The following is a 16,970-nucleotide window of genomic DNA, read 5'->3' as shown; positions in this document are numbered from 1 at the left end:
CATTAGCATTCTTTTTTTCTCTATTAAATTCAAGTGAAAAAATAAATATTCTTCGTTCTTGTATCTGCACTTGTGCAAAAAGACATCTGGAATGGTATGAGGCCAAAACTGATCATGGCTTCAGGGGATACAGTGGTGGTGAGATTTTGCAAGCAGAGTGAGGATAGATGGAGGATAGCTTTTATTTTTCATTCTCTGTTTGGAGAATCTGATATTCTGCACACTGAGTGAGTACCAGCAGGAGTGATCTGAGTAGAGAGCTCACAGCCCACTGCTTATCTTTACTTTTGCACAAATGTATCACATGTATACTGATATATGCATATGTCATATTTATAAACTTTAAAAATGAATATATGACAAAATAGAATATAATAAATAAAATTAAGAGTTAAATGAATGTTTTAGGAATATGTCACAGTGTTTTAGGTACACAGAAACTTTAAATACTTTCTTTTAAATTTTTTATTTTATTGAAGCTAGGACATGGAAACTCAATCCAGGTCTCCCGCATGGGTGTCAGGAGCTGAATTACTTGCGCCACTACTGCTGCCTCTTAGGATCTGCATTGACAGAAGCTGGAGTCAGGAATTAGAGCCAGGAATTGAACCCAGGTACTCTGATGTGGGACACAGGTATCAGAATGGTTATCTTAACTGCTAGGCTAAGTGCCCACCCTCTAAGTAATTTCTTTTAAGTTGCTGATATACAGATGACTAAAATGACATAAATGCATAAGTACATAATATAACAATAACACGCAAAGGCTGATGTGTTAAAATTCAAAATGGGATAAGAGCAAATCAGACTAAAATTTCAAGGATCAGATTAAAAAGAATCAAGTGGTGTGTTAAGATAAGCCAAGACAGAAATAAGAAGTGTTTACACAAAGAGAACATTAAATATTCATATAAATAAAATTATGTTTTGTTAAACTGAAATAGAATTTTTTTTAAAAAAATGTACTAATAAATGTAAAGAAAAGACCAGATTCAAAACAGAGTTTACTGGTGAAAACCATGCTGAAAATTACTAGATGTATGACATGATGTAAAAGAGAATGGAGGCCGGCACCACGGCTCAATAGGCTAATCCTCTGCCTGCGGCGATGGCACACGGGGTTCTAGTCCTGGTCAGGGCACTGGATTCTGTCCTGGTCGCTCTCCTCCTCTCCAGCTCTCTGCCATGGCCCAGGAGTGCAGTGGAGGATGGCCCAAGTCCTTGGGCCCTGCACCCACATTGGAGTCCAGGAGAAGCACCTGGCTCCTGGCTTTGGACCAGCACGGTGTGCTGGCTGCAGCGGCCATTTGGGGGATGAGCCAATGGAAAAGAAAGACCTTTCTCTGTCTCTCTCTCTCTCTCACTGTCCACTCTGCCTGTCAAAAAAAAAAAAAAAAAGAGAGAGAGAGAATGGATAAAGTGAAAAAGCAAAACTGTTGATAATGGCATTTGTGTGGGTAAATTTAACTCACGAGGAACAGGACCCTCACACCTGGAGCGTGCAGGTTGGGTGATGCCCATGCAGTCTCTTTGCATCTGGTGTAGGTCACGAATGAGAACAAGTTCTGCCTTCACACTTTTCCCATGTCCTGATTGCTCCAACAAACAAGCAGATGTAATTTTGTAAGGGAGAAAATCTTAAAAAAGAAAACAGCAAAACACTGATTGCTGCTGTGCTACTCCCGGGAAGCCTAGACTCAGATAATAATCAATACTCTCTCCAGAGGAGGAAAGAAGGAAACACGCACCAGAAACAACAAGCAGCATTCTAAAAGCCAATAGTATGTCCAGGTGTCTTCAAATGTAACAATTCTGAATTGCCAAGGAAGTGAGATCATGCCAATACCATGGCGAATCTGCTGAGTGGCTAATGATTGAGTAGCAATAAACAGTATGTGCTTAAAAAGAAATGGGTGACAGGTGGTGGAGAGCGCAGCATTGAACGAGGTAGCTGGGCAGTGTTCACGTTTTAACAGCTTACGAAGACAAGGAAGCAGCACAGCTAAGAAGGTGCCATCTCAGCTTTCTGTTATCTCTGTGGATGTCCGTGGCAGCCTCGTTCTATACACTGAGCCCTGTTTGTTGAAGTCAGAAAGAGCTGAAGGAGGGCAATAAAGATCTCACCATGAAGGCTCCAAGTTCCATGAGAATTGAAATTTGCAAGGGTCGGAGTGTCAATACCTGGACTCCCAGACACCAGCAGCAAAGAAGGCATTGCTATGTAGGCTGGGAGGTTTTATCAACTGGTTGGTGTTTGGGTGTGAAATTGAGCCATTTGTCTCTCTCCCTCTGAACGCGGTGATTACTTATGACTGGGAGACTCTTCTCCATCACTGGCTGCTGGAAATGTGCTGGTTCATTTCATCCTCAGGAGGTAGACATGACTTCTGTCCCCATTTCACAGATGATGGGAGTGAGATGACTTGTCCAGGATTACAGAATCAGAGACGGGCAGAACCACACTGCAAACTACCAATGCAAGAATTTGAAGATGTCTCTAGTCTCTTATCTCCCCTGAGACCCAAAAGGAACAGAAACCCTATTCCTGTTTTTAACCAAAAATGAAGAGGTCCTCAGTGTCTCCTGGAGCATATTTATTGAGTGCCAGTGGCCAACATGCTGCAGGGACTGCATTCCTGGGTTTTCTTGATCCCCTGGGTTCTTCCTTCCTCACGGGGAGGGAAGCGGCCACATCTGCAGGGCACTGTGCACAGCAGGCAACTCTCAGCAGCTGCAAGGCGCTTGCTCCTTTGAAAGCAGAAGAAAGATGAAGGGCAGTTCGCTTCTTCACTTGGTATCTTCCAAAGCCTTTAGGGAGTCCAGCAAATCAGCTGTGATTGGAAAACTTCCAAGGATATCATGGATGCCGTGGCTCATTTCATCTCAGAGCCACAGCCCTCTGTGGTTGGCCGTTGTTTGTCCGACGCTTCTCCAACCCGCTGGCTGAGAGATGGAGGTAGCCTTTTGTAGGGAAGTGAGTTTGCTTTCTGGCCTGCTGGCTGTTGAGTGGCTGCTGTGTCTGCAGACTCCCAGGCCTATGGGAATTTCTTAGTTGCTCCATGCTCGGGTTCAATGAGGCACATCAAGGACAAGCAAGTAAGAAGTGAATTATATAGGAGAACACAGCAGAAGATGCAGCACAGGGAGATCTTCCTGAAATCTGGGTCATCATTAGCCCCTCGACCAAAACCAGTCTTGATACCACACACCCACCTCTGCCTGTAAGACAGAGCTCAGACTTCCCCTTGGCCCTCCAGAATCTGCCACTGTCCTTTCCATTCATTCCTCTCGGAGCTCACAAGTGTTCCCTGAGCCAGGTGGGGATGCTTCAGTAATTCCTCCAGCCTCTCTGCTTTTATGCCTTTGCCTGCCATCATCCCCCATGCTTTGCCTTTGTCCAGCTTTTGCTAGGTTTGTTGTGGATGTGGATCTCACCCTGGCAGAAGGGCAGCAGGCTTGAGACAAGAGAATCCTGTTCTGGGTCTGCACTTGCTTGTATTTCAGGGTCAGCAGTGCTGCTGAGCTGCAGTTGGCAGCAGTGAAGCAATGAGTGTCCCAGTCCCCTCACTCACATCCTCCCAACATGAGAGCTGACCCTGGTAGCCAGGTGGATTCATGGTGCTTCCCCAGGGTGGCCTCCTTCTGTAGGTCTTAATAAGCACAGGGACCCCAAACACCTGTACAGAGAGCTTGCTTCAGTATTAAAATGCTTTCCTTTTTATTGACTTAATTTTTGTTAATTGACACATAATATTTATGCATATTTATGGGTTCTAGTATGATAGATTGATACATGTATATAAAGCCTAATGATCAAGTCAGGGTGATTAGCATTTCTATCTCCTCAAACATTCATCATTTCTCTGTGTTGGAAACCTTTGGGCCTTTCTTTTTTCTAGTTAGTTCCAAATCTATCATCAATTGCTGGAGATTACAGATACTCTGCTACACTATGGAGCACCACCAGCACGAATTTCTCCCATCAGCCGTTCTGGTGCCTGTTATCTAGCCTCTCTCCATCCCCTTCATCTCCCACTCCCAGTCCCCAATGACCACTGCTCTCCTCTGTGAGATACAGTCAGTTCCTCAAGCGAGTGTGAACTAGCAATGTCTTTCTGTGCCTGGCATATTTCTCTCAATATTTCCAGTTCCATCTACATTGCCACAATTGGCAGACTTTCATTCTCTGGTATGAATGCATACTACCCCATTGTTTATATATAGCATACTTTCTTGATCCTTTCATCCATTGGTGGACTCCTGGGCTGATTCTTTGTCTTGGTCACTATAATAGTGCTACAGTGAGCATGGCAGCATCTCCCTAAATATGGCACACATCCTTTTGATATGGTGATTTCATTTCCTTTGGGCCAATATCCAATAGTGGGATTGCTGGATCGCATAGTGGTGCCTTTCCCTTTAGAGGGAGAAAATGAGTCGAGGCCCCCACGCACTCTCATCAGTTGCCTCATTTGGAAGCTGTCCCTCCAAACTGTGCATGGTGTATTAGTTTACTGCTAGGACACCCTCATGTTTCTTTATGACACCACCTATGCATCCTGAAGAATCTGTGCTCATTATTGGCAGGTTTTTCAACTCCATGTACATTGTTTTATAGTGAAAATATTCTTCTGCAATTTGCTTTGTTTTTTCCCCTCAATACTGGGTTTGTAAGATTTATTTATATATTCATGTTGATTTTCTCAGCTCTATTCTGTTGTCTCCAGTGCTATATTGTATTTTATTATGTGAATACATTACAATTTATTGATCTGTTCTCCTGTTTGACATTTTGCAGCCTACAAGATTTCTTTTTCCTATTACCTATTTCCTATTTTTTATGTAAAGCTGCTTAAAACACAATTTTTCAATGATTTATAGAATACATATGCAGCTATGGAGTTACTGGGTGGTTGAATATCTAAATCTTCAACTTTCCCAGATACTCGCAAGTAGTTTCTAAAGTGGTTGTACCAATTTACATTCTCATGACCAGTATATGCATGTCCTGATAGCTCTACATCATCAAAGCTTAGAATTATCAAACATTATTTATTTTTATTTATTTGACAGACAGTGAGAAAGAGACAGAAAGATCTTCTTTTCATTGGTTTACTCCCCAAATGGCCGCTACAGCTGGAGCTACACTGATCTGAAGCCAGGAGCCAGGTGCTTCCTCCTGGTCTCCCATGCGGGTGCAGGGGCCCAAGCACCTGGGCTATCCACTGCCCTCCTGGGCCACAGCAGAGAGCTGGAGTGGAAGAGGAGCAACTGGGACCAGAACCCAGTGCCCATATGGAATGCTGGCTCTGCAAGCAGAGCCATGGCACCTACAAACATTATTTTTTAATCAATTTACTGATATGGAATAATATATGTGGTTCAGACTTTAATTTCTCTATCAGTGAAATTGGTCATCTTTAGTATGGCCATTTCACATTTCAGTTTCCTTCCTTTTCTGTAAATTCTCAAGAATAGTAATTCTGGTCCCTCTCTTTGCCTTCAAGCCCCTCTCTCCAATTGCCTAGGGGACTAACTCCAGCCCCCTCTCTGTTGAGTGGCCTTGGAGGCTCCTTGCTGTTTTTCCTGAGAAGTGGCAAGCACTTAAATGCCTTTCTCCATGAGTCTTGACATCAGTTCATTTGCTAGTTCTCATTCTTGTCCAGGGTCAAGGATGAATGTCAATTCCAAGTACATTCAGTTCTTAGAACAGTCAAAACCATAGAGACAGAAAAGGAGAATGGCCATCTTCATTAACTGGGGGTGGAGGTGCAGAAGTAGGAAATTAATATGTGATGGGTACAGCATTTTAGTATCATAGGATGAAATGAGTTATGGAGGTGGATGGTGGTGATTATGGTTGGGCTTAATATCACTGAATTAGACTTAAAATGGTTAAGATGTCAAATTCTATGCTATACATATTTTGCCACAAAGAAAAAGATAGGCAAAAACAACAACAACAACAACACAGTAACAGTACTGTGCAGGCCATAAAAACAAGGAAAACCTGAGAAAGTGTCACAGCCAAGAGGAACCTAAGCATCCACAGTGACACTGTTACCTGTCCTCCTGGATGGGGTACAAAAACAGAAAAAGGATACCAGATAAAATAGAAGGAAATCTGAATAAACTGTGGGCATTAGCTTGAGAAGTGTGTGAACCTGTAGACGTGCAAACTTGTGCATCCATTCTCTCTGGCAGGGTGGTCACTGTGGGCCCTTACCCCAGGAGCTTGAGTTTCCCATGTCTTGTTAGCTGAGGAATCGGAAGGGGGAGAGGCCAAGAAACAGAAGTCCCTGGTGTACCATGGGCTGAACAGTAATGCTGTTTTGTTAGGATGAAGAAGGGCTAAGGATCCATGAAGCATGAAATGATTAATCATGAAACAGACTTATAATTTAATAAACAGTTCTTTCTCACCACAATCTAAATAGAGTTGTCTGAATCAATGATTTAATACAATCTGTAATAGAAAACAGATATTTGGGATCAAGAAGAAAGAGAACAGGATGTTTTCATCAGTATGCACAGATTTTTGTCCCTTGTGTTGGCATATCTTGTGACATAACTGTGGGATAAGCGTGCAGGCCACCGGGAAGGATATATGAGGGCACTGCAGGAAGTCCATGGAGAATGGAATTTAAAGCATGGTTATTTTGGTGCAAAAAATGCTGAAACCCATTTGGAGCTTTTCCTTGATACTTATTTTCCATGAAGTTCTAGAAGAGCCCATGCGCTTCCCATCATCACACCACTCAGGACTCCTTGAAGTTTCTCCCTTCTTGTCCTTGACCAAAAGGCTCTCGTGACTTCAGGTCAAGGTGGGAGTGTATGTCTATCAGTGTTGAATGTGCACATTCTCACATTTGAGACACACTGCATGGTCATGGGATAATCACAGAAATTTGGTTAACAAAAGAAATAACTTTGGCTTCCTTAGCTATTAACTTGTGGGTGACTTTCTAACCTCTGGAGACTTCCCTGCACCCTGCTTTGTGATCGACAGCTGGAAGTATTCGTGATTCTGAGAAGCATCCAGCAGTATCTCAAGGCAGGGCCTGTTTCTTCTATAATTAGCCACATAAGAGGGTGGCTATGCCCTGCTCCTCATGGGTGTTGCTGTACTTGGGGGAAGGTAGAGACCAGTAGGTTCACAGCTACTCAATCCTCCAGCAGACACTGCATAGAACATTTAGGCCACAGGACAAGTAGAAAAACAACCCACACACACACACACACTCACACAACACACACACATGCACACACCTTTCCACCCTGGCTGTAGAGGTTTGTTACAGGAGAGTGTTCCGCCCACATCATCAGGAGGCTTGGTAAAGCCTCCACCCTCCCACCTCAATAGCCAGGACTGCTGTACATCACTGAGGGTGACAAGGGGCCCAGAGTGCAGCATGCATTCAGTGGCTGCCCCTTGCCTTGGAAATCATCTCCCTGGTGGCAGGTGTCATCTAGAGGGCCAGGGCATGCACACTGGTGAGGACAAATCATGCTGTCAAAAAGGAGTATGACAGGGGTGAGATTGTTTTATTTGAAAAGAAAATCTGCCATGTTGGAGGAATCACATGTTCTAGGGACACAGGCGAGATAAGCACCCGGGCTCTATTGCTATTAATGCTCTTAGAATAAGGAATGCAACATTGCTTTTGAGTGATAATTTGGGCCAGCAGGTGTGTCTGCACACAGATAAACAGAAAGCCTGGACAGGGGCATAGGAAGCGAGGAGGTAATTTCAAATAGAGCAAGAGAAAGACAGAGACATGACCTGGTCTGCCCTAACCCCTGAGGATGGAGACAGCTGGTAAACCATGTAAATCACCAGACAGTGAGGGACCAACTTGTCCAAACATGCTTAGGAGAGCTGAATTATGTCCAGACTCTTGATTGCCAAACACTCTGTATTTCAAACCCTTTTGATAAGTTGATAAAAGCTATGGAAATTCTTCCTCATTAAATAAAAATGAAGATATTCCTACTGACAGGATATTTTGCATAAAATTTCAGAAGGCTTGAGGAGTCCTGAGAGCCACTGACATACTTCCCCACTGCTGACTTGGTCCTCAGGTCACTGAGATGCAATGGCACTGTATGCTAGGATAAGTGAGTCCAGCTATGGTGGGGGCTTCTGGAAACATGGGCTTGGCAGGAAGCATAACGGTGAAGTCCATGGGGGCAGGCAGGGGTGGCCTTTGGGGGACACTTGGCTTCAGGGTAGTTGTCCTTTCTGCATCTTGAGGAAGTCCTCAGGGAGTTGTCCTCCCTGTTTCTGAGGGTGTCTGTTGTTCTGTGATATTCTCGCATGAAGCAAGGACATTCCCACAGTCTCTTAAGTAAGGGCACTGATCCCATCTGGGGGCTTCACTCTCATGACCTAACCACACCAAAGACCCACATCCACTTGGAGATTAGGATTCCAACACTGACATTTAGGGGGACACAACCTTTCAGCATGTAACATCTCTGTTTAATAAAAGAAAATGAGCCAGGCGCAGTGGCGCATTCTTGTAGTCCCAGCTACTTGGGAGGCTGAGGCCAGGGGATTGCTTCAGTCCAGGAGTTCTGGGCTGTCATGCGCTATGCCAATTGGGTGTCCGTATCAACATAGTGACCTCCTGGCAGTGGGGGACCACCAGGTTGCCTAAGGAGGGATGAACCGGCCCAGGTCAGGAAAAAAAAAAAAGAAAATGAGACCAGCCCTGGGCCACAAATATTGGGCTGCCATGCACACAATCCCAGAGACACCATGCACAGGTTCTAATGTGAATGGTGGCTTCTGGGGTTGTCCAGGATGGGGGCCTGCACAGTGGACACTCCAGGATCACCTGCTCACAGTCATAGGCAAACAGAGGCCTCTGCAGTGCTTGCTCCTAGCCTGAGCTGGAGCAGGCCTTCATGTCATCACCTAGAAATAGCCAAAGTAAAGGGTGACTTCTCCCATGATGAGCCAAGACAAGAACTGTAATGGATCTTTAGAAGCACAAGGAAGGGAAAGGTCTTTGGGCTAGCCCCAGTGGAATGGCAGGAGGGGAGGGACATTGGCTTTGGGACTCGGAGCAGTGGAGATGGGTTGTCAGATGAGAAAAAGCACACAGAGCACTTGACACTAATGCAAGCTGCTGAACAGTAGATGCCAACTCCTTTCTCGTCCTAGTGCCCCTGTCAGAAAGTGGTCAGGACACACAGAGGACCTGGACTAAGGGCTTCTGAGTGAGGTCAGAAGCTCCCAGTCCCACCCTTCAATGCATTGTCATATCAAACTGCTGCAACGCTTTCTGATGATTCTTTCCAATAAGGTTTTGCTTCCATGTGTGGAACCTGCTAGAAACCATAAGGTGGTTGACATTGACTTCTCCTTTTCCTTAGGGATTGGATCACCTTGTGTTACATTCCTGACTCTGGAAGGAAAACACCCCTCTCCAGAGACAGCACTGTGGTTTCTGTAGCTAACATACCATCAACTGCTTTTTGCTGTCACCAGGGGTAAGTACATTGACACCTGTTAGAACAGCCAAATTTGAGTTCTATTACACAAGACCTTCTGGAGACAAGAAAGACAAGTGACACTGACCACCTGCCATGTAAAGTTTGCAAACTCTAACCTTGCCTTCCCATGGTCACCAGCAGCCCATTTGTCTAAAGGGTAATTCTGCATTACTTCTTCAATTAGATGCCCTAAACCTTCCAGTTCCCTCTCTGTTGAGGAGCATGTATTGGAATTCCAAGCTACACATCAGCATGATTGTGGAGAACAATTTAGAATAGAAATGAGTTATGAGAGTAAGTGGATTGGGTGGCTGTTTGTGACATGGGGTCACAGAGCTTCAATGTACCTTTTGATTGCTGTTTGCTCTCCATGGAATGGATTTTATGTCCATTGTCCATTGTGACCCAGAGAATAACAGAGAGCAGGGAGTTCCCCTAGTAGTGGCCAGGTAACCAAATGCATCCTTCCTCTGTGTCCAAAAGCCCGGAGAGCTCTTTCACCTGAATGCTTCCTGTTGAATTACCAGTGCCTTCTTCCACTGTGGAGATGTTGAGACAAGATGAAGGAATGCTGCAAGGCTGAGATTTGGAGACAACAGGACCGGCACCATATGCTCTGGTAGCTTATACTCCACAGGTGTGGAAGTGAGCAGCCATCATACAATGGAACAGAAGTGCAGTGAGCCAGTGCCATGGCTCAATAGGCTAATCCTCTGCCTTGTGGCGCCGGCACACCAGGTTCTAGTCCCGGTCGGGGCGCTGGATTCTGTCCCGGTTGCCCCTCTTCCAGGCCAGCTCTTTGCTGTGGCCCAGGAGTGCAGTGGAGGATGGCCCAAGTGCTTGGGCCCTGTGCTCCATGGGAGACCAGGAGAAACACCTGGCTCCTGCCTTCGGATCTGTGCGGTGTGCCAGCCACAGCGCACCAGCCCCGGGGCCATTGGAGGGTGAACCAATGGCAAAGAAAGACCTTTCTCTCTGTCTCTCTCTCACTGTCCACTCTGCCTGTCAAAAAAAAAAAAAAAAGTGCAGTGAGGGAACAAGACCTAAGGGTACTGAGTAGTGGGCAGCCCTGGGTTGGGAGAGGTCATGTTTAAGCTGTCATGATGGCAAGGGGATTTTCCTTGCATATCAGGTGGAGTCACGAGTCTCAGTGAGCTGGAGAGTGCTGAGAAGAGGCTGGGAGATGCTAGGACTCCCAACAGCTCCGTGCAGCTGGAATCAGCATGCGCTCCTGGTAGGACCAGCTATAACACAGCAGGAAGCTGGTGTGTTCACCTCTTCTGCTTGGGCTGCTTTGCCCTTGATGCTTGGGTCCACACTCACATGGGACCACAAAGGAAGGGAGATGAGTGTGGGGGGAGAGGAGATCACCTTACCAGCAGTCTTCAGCAGCGATGAGCCTTGCTTTGTTGGCGTGAAGCTGGCTTGGAGTTGCAGATTCAGTACAATGACATTCGACAGAGCAGGATGTACTTAGTGGTCAAAAACAGGAAGGACTTCTCAGTAGAAGGAGGGTCATCTGGACGTATTGGAAGACAGAGAAGTTTGTTCTTTGAAGGTTAAAAAGGGAAAGTAGAATTTTATCTTTTTGTATTCTATTATGTTGACAGTTGTGCTAGGGCATGATCCCAACCGTCCTGCCCACCTTCTTTATTAATTTTCTTCCTTTCTTTTGAAAAGGTACACACGCACACACAGAGAAACATACTCTTGTCCTGTGATTTAGTCTTCAACTGCCCACAGCAACAGCTGGTACTGGCAGGAACTCCCACATGGGTGGCAGAAACCCAGCTGCTGGGGCCATCACTGCTGCCTCTCAGGGTGCGCATTAGCAGGAAGCTGGAGTCAGAGCTAGAGGCAGATACTGAACACAGACACTCCACTGGGGGATGTGGGGCTCCTCACTGCTGGACTAAATGCTGTGATTGTATTCATCTAAAATTGGTAAACTGTGACTATTGATTTCATTGACTGTTTCAAGGAGTAAGTAAATAATTACATACAAGAAAATGCCCCTCACAGGGATGGGCCATGATACAGAATCAGAAGATGTGCTTCTACTGTCCTCCTGTCCTCCCTGTTCTTGTCCTTACACTTCTTTTATCTTTGATTTATTTTAATGGCTGATGGGGAGATATCAATCTAGCTAGTACCTTTCACAAGTGAACTGTCAAATTTCTATCTACCAAAAATCCATGCGTTGAAATAGCAGTGAAAGGCACTTTCAGATGTTTCAGCTCATTTTCACCTTTGTGATTGTGGATGGTAAACCCTTGGAACTGAGATGTATTTCCTCCCCATGCCTCCCCTCCTTGTCACACATGGAGGCCCTGTTTGTTGTGAGATCTTGTTCCTGAGCCTTCTACTGAGAGGGCTGATGTCGATGTTGTAGAAAACCAACAGATGATTCCATTTGGGAATAAAAGGAGGTGTGTGTTTGGGAAGGCTCCAGAGATGTGGGGACTCAGTAGGTAATCACAGTATCTTCTTTTTCAATATTTATTTATTTATTTATTTATTTATTTGAAAGGCAGAGTTACAGAGAGGCAGAGGCAGAGATAAAGAGAGAGAGAGAGAGAGGGAGAGAGAGAGAGGTCTTCCCTCTTCTGGTTCACTCTCCAAATGGCCCCAGTAGCCAGAGCTGGACCAATCTGAAGCCAGGAGCCAGGAGGTTTCTTCTGGGTCTCCTACATGGGTGTATTCATAGATGAATACAATCACAGCATTTAGCCCAGCAGTGAGGAGCCCCACATCCCCCAGTGGAGTGTTTGTGTTCAGTATCTGCCTCTAGCTCTGACTCCGGCTTTCTGCTAATGCACACCCTGGCCAAGTCCTTGGGCCATCTTCTGCTGCTTTCCCAGGCCATTGCAGAGAGCTGGATCAGAAGTGGAGCAGCTGAATCTCAAACTGGTGCCCATATGGGATGCTGACACTTCAGGTCAGGGCATTAACCCACTTTGCCACAGCACCAGCCCCTGAATGGATTCTTACCATTGGGAGTTCCTTCCAGAGAGAGCCGTGGCCAGGGTGTTGGTGTTGTTCTTACAGAACAAGACTTATTATGGCACCCTCATGTGCACAAAACTCCTGTCCCTGCCCCTTGCCCTCGGTGTGAAGTCTTAAATATGTTTTCTTGGATGAGTAACACTCATGCATTCAGTTATTTCTGAGCACTCAGGACTTAAGAGCTAAGCACCAGCTTTGGCTTCCCTGAACGTTCCCTGGGGCTCTGAAGAATCTCTGTGTAAAGCTAAATCTAGGGATTGGAACCATGAGTGCCTTGAAGAGAAAGATTTCTGAAGAGGAGTTTCATCCACCTGCCATTGTGGTCATTGTCCTTGTGGTTGGCTCATAAGTTAGACTTTGAAGAGTTGGGGTCTTCCTCGACACCTCGACACCTTTGATGGTGTCCTTAATGTTCCAGGGAACTTGACTCAGGTGCATGGCTTCCCATATTCAAGTCTTTCTCTGAGAATGAGGCTGGCTAACCAGCTTTTGCCCATGTCTTCACTTCCTAAGTATTGGTCACATTGCCCCCTTGGCCAGTGCACCAGCTGGGGAGAAGCAGGGTCTTCACCAGCCATCTCCAAAATGGGCTGCACAGCACATAGCCAGGGGTTGTGCAAGACCATCCATTGTGAAATTCACAGAAAGCATTAAGACTTCTGTTTCTATATTTTCAAAAAAAAAAGGAACATAATGAAGCTTTACTAACACCCATATATGGATTGGCACCAGTGTCTTTGCTTGTTCCATGAGAGTGACAGTGAGTGATCCTACATCGTGTTTAGCTGGCGAAACATCAGGGGAGGCGGGGTTTGACAGCATTGCCTTCTACTTCATTCACTTTTGATGTGTCTTGATGTTTTGCAGCTTCTGTGTTGCTGGTTAATGGATTTATCACTTACATAGTTTTAACTAAACTAGCTTTCCCATGATGGACAAATGGCTTGTAACATTCTTGTGATGAAACTGAAGATCAAAGAAACCAGGTGGAACATAAGCCAAAGGGAATGACCGTAAGTGGCCACATAGACACAGCTGCTCAGACATGCTCTCCTTGCCATACAGGTTAGAAAGTAAAAGGGGTGGTAACACCACGAGACTCAGAATGGGCAACCAAAGAGAAAACTGAAATTTTCCACAGGATTACTTAAGGGATCTTTAAAGATGAAGTTATCTGTGGGAGGCTTGTCCTAAATTTATATTTTGCCTTCAGGTATTAGCTAATGATAACACAACCCAAGAAAATTAGAAAAAAGTTTTAAAGATTTATTTATTCACTTAAATGGATGATTCTACGTCTCTCTCACTCTCTCTCTCTCCCTCTCTCTCTCTCTCTCTCACACATACACACACACACACAGAAAGAGGGAGAGAGACAGAAACAGAGACAGGGAGAGAAAGAGAGAGAGAGGTCCTCCATCTGCTGATTCACTCCCCAAATGGCTGCAGCAGTTGAGACTGGACCAGGCTGAAGTCTGGATCCAGGACCTCCATCTGGGTCTCCACTTTGGTGGTAGGGACTCAGGTACTCCAGCCATCATCTCCTGCTTCTAAGGCTCATCAGCAGGAAGGTGGTTTGGAAACAGTAGTTGTGACGTAAACTGGAAACCTGGTATGGGACACAGGAACACCAAGCAGTGACTTAGCCTGCTGTGCCTCAGTGCCTGTCCCAGGGAAAAATTTAAGTGGTCAATTTTGTGACTGACATTTGGCCTACTGGCTGAGAAGCCAGTTAAGGCACCTCTGTCCCATATCGGAGTGCCTGGCTTTGAGGCCTGATTTCTCTCTTGATTTCTAGATTCCTGTTAATGAACCTTGGGAGGCAGTGGTGATGGATCAGGTGTGCTGGGCCCCTGCCACCCACGCGGGGCAACTGAACTGAGTTCCTGCTCCAGCTGGAGGCCACTGCAGGTATGTGGAGAGTGAACTAATAGACAGGAACTTGCTCTCTCTCTCTGCCTCTTTAATTGATCAGTTTTTAAAAAATGTTTTTTGTGTCTATTTTATAATCATTCTTACATATTAATATAGAAATACATGATACATGTATACATTAAGGTAAATACACATGCTTAAGAAAATGCTCAAATAGCTTTTACTGAATTAGTGTGTGATCAGCACATTCTCAAATGTGCTCTGGGGAGTTGTGATATCCAGAAGAGAAACAGTCCAGTGTCAAAGACCCTTACCGCTTGCTAGTCCACTTTATCCACGAGCCATTGTAGCTGACATTGCCATGACATGGTTAGGGACATTGTTCCAGTCGCTGCCCTCACAGAATATCATGAAAGTGAGGTTTCATAATTGAGGAACTTCATCTGCCCTGACTAGAAAGTAGGACTTGTTATAATCTTTTGGTGCATGGATTGTTCGGGACCAAGACTTCATCCACCACTGGCTTAGGGCAGGTCTAGAGATGTGCCGAGAATCCCAGTGTGTAGAAGCTTCCAAGAAGACTCCAGACTGACTCTGAGAAGAGAGACTTCAGTGACATCCTAGAGATTTCAGGGCAGGTTCACTTCTCTGGAGACCACTCTGGTTGGGAGGAGGGAGCAGTGAGCAGAGGGTACGTGGCAAGCCACAAGCCAGACATAACTGCACTGAAGAGTGAGTTCAGAGCTTTAATCAGGAAGAGGCATGGGACTCTGAATTATAGAGTGTTTTCTAACAGGTTTAGTTCAATGTGTGGGTTCAGCCATAAAACTGGCAAAATGTGAGATGCTGTCAAGAGAAAGATTGAAAACAACAACTTCTGCCATTGGATCTGGATTCAGCATATCTGTGTTTAAATGCCTGCTGTACATCTCTGTGTTGTAAGGTCTGCTTACTGCAATTTGAAATAGATTCAGATATGGCTAAAGTATATCCCAATAAAGCTGGTGAAATGAAATATAATGGATTGGGAGAGTTGGAAAATTCCAGGAAAATTGCAACTAGCATGAGCATTATGAACCTCCAAGTAAAGATAGAATACAAAGAATCATGATTGCTTGGAAAGGTCATGGTGGACAAGGGGCAGGACGTAGCTGGTAAGAAAGAGTAATGGATTCAGGGAGATGAAAGACAGCTCATCTGATCGTGTTTATGTAATACCATCGTGGTTTACCCAAATGACCCATGTTGCTAATGTTGAAAAGATGGGGTGTCACCAGTAAGACTCCAACACTATCTCCAGAACATTTGAAAAAACCCCCACCTGTATCTTCTCAACGACCACTTCTTTTTGAGCCATTCCCCTCTATCACCGGCCCAGGTTCTAGCCCATGGAAAATGTCAAAATTCAAATCAAACACTTTTCTACTGAGTGGGTATTGCTTTTGTACCATTGTTGAGTTGAAAAATCATTAACTGGAACCATTGTAATTCAAGAACCATGAGTATACATAATTATACAATATGGGTCTGTGAGAGTACTGTCACAAATAAATTAATGAATGCTCATAGCACATTTTTAATTGAGCTGAAGTCCAAGAAGACAGAGCCTATTTCACAGGCAGGGCTTCCACATCCTCTGGCTCATGGGATTGCATCACCCAGCACCTAAAGGAGACTGGTGTTGCTCTTCTTCCACGAGGATTTGCTCTCCATGGACTCTGGTCTCCATGACCAACATTACCCATGTCCTACTTTTATTTTTAAAGATTGATTTATTTATTTGAAAGGCTAAGTTAAAGTGAGAGTGAGTGAGAGCAAGCTTCCATCCACTACTTCACTCCCAAAATGGCTGTGACAGCCAGGGCTGGGCCAGGCAGAAGCCAGAAGCCTGGAACTCCATCTGGGTCTCCCATGGTGGCTAGAACCCAGAACTTGGGCCATCTTCCACTGCCTTCCCAGGATCACTAGCAGGGAGTGGGATCAGAAGTGGAGCAGCAGTCCTTGGGCCCCTGAACCCATGTGGGAGACCTGGAAGAAGCTTCTGGCTCCTGGCTTTGGCCTGGCCCAGTCCAGCTCCAATCATTGTGGCTATCTGGGGAGTGAACCAGCAGATGGAAGACCTCTCTGTGTGGCTCTACCTCTCTCTGTAACTCTACCTTTCAAATAAAATAAATCTTAAAAAGAAGTGGAGCAATGAGGACTCAAGCAAGCAGTGCTTAACCTGCTGTGCCACAATTCTGGCCCCTTCATGTCCTCCTGAGGCACCAGGAGCCCACCCTGACCCTCAGTTCCAAGGTAGGAGTCCACTCAGACTTTTAGAATGAAAACCAGGAATTATACTCTTAGACCTGTCTCAATCTTACAGTTTTTCCCTGGGAATCCTTTTGGATTCAGGATACCCTGCCAGACAGTGCCTGTGCAATGCTCCCCATTACTGATCCCAGAAAAAAGTGGTCTCGTGAGACTTATTCCCCAGGGAGATGAGCTCCTGGTGGTCTCCTTTGGGGTCTTGGTGAAGGAAAAGCTGTTTGTTCTCTGATGGAGACTCGCAACCTCAGGCAGGTCTTGGAATCAGTGACATGCACATA

General features: G+C 45.4%; 1 long non-coding RNA gene across 1 annotated transcript; it reads left to right on the top strand.

Annotated features, from left to right (window-relative positions):
* Nucleotides 1–485: 485 nt before the first annotated feature.
* Nucleotides 486–16,556, top strand: LOC138845506 (uncharacterized). Its single transcript, XR_011382795.1, has 4 exons — nucleotides 486–614; nucleotides 9,382–9,498; nucleotides 13,375–13,520; nucleotides 14,306–16,556. It is a non-coding gene; the product is annotated as an uncharacterized lncRNA (long non-coding RNA).
* The last annotated feature ends 414 nt before the right edge of the window (nucleotides 16,557–16,970 follow it).

This window comes from Oryctolagus cuniculus, chromosome 15 (assembly GCF_964237555.1).
Source record: "Oryctolagus cuniculus chromosome 15, mOryCun1.1, whole genome shotgun sequence".
In the NCBI taxonomy this organism is placed as follows: Eukaryota; Metazoa; Chordata; class Mammalia; order Lagomorpha; family Leporidae; genus Oryctolagus; species Oryctolagus cuniculus.
The sequence above is the reverse complement of the archived record's forward strand: the minus strand, read 5'-3'. Positions and strand labels throughout refer to the sequence as shown.